The following is a 3,295-nucleotide window of genomic DNA, read 5'->3' on the forward strand; positions in this document are numbered from 1 at the left end:
TTTAAATGCTGCATACTAAACACAAAAGAAGTCCGGAGTTCAAATAAGTTTAAAAAACGTTGAAGTGGCCATGTAACAGATGAGTTCTCGTCCGAAACCCTGATACTCGGAAAGAGTATGTCCAGTTTGTACACGAAGTGCGTCCAGTTTTTGCCGTGACCCTCTCTACTCTTTCGCACATGCTATGCGGGTGATATGATGATACCATGCCAAGTTTCAACATTTTCAGGATTCATTTTGTAGTGATTTTCAATTTCACGGTCATTTAGCTCTCTAAACAATTAGGTAAATGACCGAAAAACAACAAATGATGTCAGAACATGTTGGAAATTGATGACGTCGCTTTAAATGCTGCATACTGAACACAAAAGAAGTCCGGAGTTTAAATAAGTTATTAAAAATAAAAAAGAGGTGCAATGTTGGTTAATTTGCTTCAAGCCTTTCGGAATAGTGTAGACTGCACTGCACATAGCTCAGTGCAATCTATGCTATTCCGCAAGGCTTGAAGCTAATCAACATGTAGATGAGCATTGCAACTCTTCGTCATTGTCTGTGCACTCACGGCTTATAAACCGCTCATACTGCCTCTCTCTTGGCGAGGTGGGACTAAAAACAGCTTGCCATAACCTCATTAGTACCGGTTTGTGGTACGAACTGGCACTAAATGGTGATGGTGGGGCCATAGCCTGACCGCAGGCTGACACAACCTCTTTAGTACCGGTTCGTGGCATGAACCGGTACTAAAGATTCGCCATGAACCGGTACTATTGATCGCCGCCACGAACCGGCACTAATGTACACATTAGTGCCGGCTCTAATTCAAACCGGCACTAATGTGCTTCACGTTTGACCCTTTTTCTACTAGTGCATCTTCATCCTACGCCTACTACGGATTGATAAACCTTAGGTCATCCACTTGAGGGAAATTTGTTACTGTCCTACAAACCTCTGCACTTGGAGGCCCAACAACATCTACAAGAAGAAGGTTGTGTAGTAGACATCACACAGCAAGATCAATAAGGATAAATTCGTAGGCATTGGATCAGTGACTTGTTGGATGATATTCATCATGTGATAGTTATAACCTAGGGCGATACGGCACTAGCTCCAGTTCATCGATATAACATAGGCATGTATTCCGTAAATAGTCATACGTGCTTTATTAAAAGAACTTGCATGACATCTTTTGTCCTACGCTCCCATGGCATCGGGGTCCATATTGGAAAATAAGGGATATTAAGGCCTCCTTTTAATAGAGCTTGTCATACGTGCTTTAACACATAGTGAATACATGAACTCCTCAAACTACGGTCATCACTGGGAGTGGGCCCGGTTGTTGTCACTCCGGGGTTGCCGGATCATAAGCGTAGTGGGTGACTATAACTTGCAAGATCAGATCTAAAACATGGATATAATGATGAATTCATAAACGGTTCAGATCTGAAATCATGGCACCCGGGCCCAAAGTGACAAGAATTAAGCATGGCAAAGTCACAACAACATCAATCTAAGAACATAGTGGATACTAGGGATCGGGTCCTAACAAAACTAACTCGATTACATGATGAATGTCATCCAACTCCTCACCGACCAGCGAGCCTACAAAGGAATTACTCACTCCCGGTGGGGAGCATCATGGAATTGGCGAAGGAGAAGGGTTGGTGATGACGAAGAACGAAGATCCCCCTCTCCGGAGCCCCAAACGGACTCCAAATCTGCCCTCCCGAGGAAGAACAGGGCTTGGCGGCGGCTCCGTCTTGTGGATCATGATAATTCTTTCTTCCTGATTTTTTCCTTGAATAATGTGAATTTATAGTATCAGGGGTCATCAGCGGGGCCACCAGGTGGGTACAACCCACCTGGGCGTGCCAGGAGAGGGGGGGCGCCATGGTGGGTTGTGCCCACCCAGGGGCCCCTCTCTGGTGGGTCTTGGCTCTAGTAATTCTTATTATTGATATAAAAAATCTTCAAAGAGTTTCATTCCATTCCGAGAACTTTTATTTCTACACAAAAACAACACCATCGTAGTTCTGCTGAAAACAGGGTCAGTCTGGGGTTAGTTTCATTCAAATCATGCAAATTAGAGTCCAAAACAAGAGGAAAAGCGTGAAAAAAAGTAGATACGTTGGAGACGTATCAACTCCCCCAAGCTTAAACCTTTGCTAGTCCTCCAGCAACTCAGTTGATAAACTGAAAGTGAGAAAGAAAAACTTTTACGAACTCTTTTGCTCTTGTTTGCATAAATAAGCTTAAACAGCACCCAGGTTTTCAGCCAACATTACAACTAACCATGTCGACAATAACTGTTAAAGATTATAATGACTCATATCAATGACATAATCAGCTAGAGAGCAATAATAAGATATCTCAATCAGCAACACGTTGCCAAAACAACCATGATATAATATGACAATAATGGTATCTCGCTAGCCCTTTCTGAGACCGCAAAACATAAATGCAGAGCACCTCCAAAGTTCAAGTAGCGACTAAACATTGTAATTCATGGTAGAAAAGATCCAATCGTGATGCACCCAACATTAGCTATACACAATGCATAAATCATGACCAATGTGCTCTATTCAGTTTCTGGCGCTTGTTTATAGAAGGTGGTGACACAACATAAAAGTCAATAGAAAGTCCCTTCGCAGAGGGAAGCGGTGATTTGAAGAGGTGCCAGAGCTCAATTTTTTAAAACAGAGATAAATGATATTTTGAGACATGCACCCTTCTTACTCACTTCACGACCATCAGTTATCAACATCTTCCATGCTAAGTACGCTAGTGGCGGTTCCCAAGCGATAAAAGTAAATGTTTACTCCCCCTCCACCATCAATCACACTCCACGGCTTGTCTGGAACAACGGGTGTTGTCCATACCAACATCATGTTGGGGAACATAGCAGAATTTTAAAATATTGTACACATCACCAAGATCAATCTATGGAGTCATCTAGCAACGAGGGAGAGGAGTGCATCTACATACCCTTGTAGATCACGAGCGGAAGCGTTCAAGAGAACGGGGTTGATGGAGTCGTACTCGTCGTGATCCAAATCACCGATGACCAAGCGCCAAACGGACGGCACCTCGCATTCAACACACGTACGGTTGGGGAAGACGTCTCCTCCTTCTTGATCCATCAAGGGGAAGGAGAGGTTGATGGAGATCTAACAGCACGACGGCGTGGTGATGGAAGCAGCGGTGATCTCGGCAGGGCTTCGCCAAGCTCCAACGAGAGGGAGAGAGAGGTGCGAGGGGAGAGGGAGGCTCCAAGGACTTGGGTACGGCTGCCCTCCAT

Source organism: Triticum dicoccoides, chromosome 5A (genome assembly GCF_002162155.2).
Source record: "Triticum dicoccoides isolate Atlit2015 ecotype Zavitan chromosome 5A, WEW_v2.0, whole genome shotgun sequence".
NCBI classification, from domain to species: Eukaryota; Viridiplantae; Streptophyta; class Magnoliopsida; order Poales; family Poaceae; genus Triticum; species Triticum dicoccoides.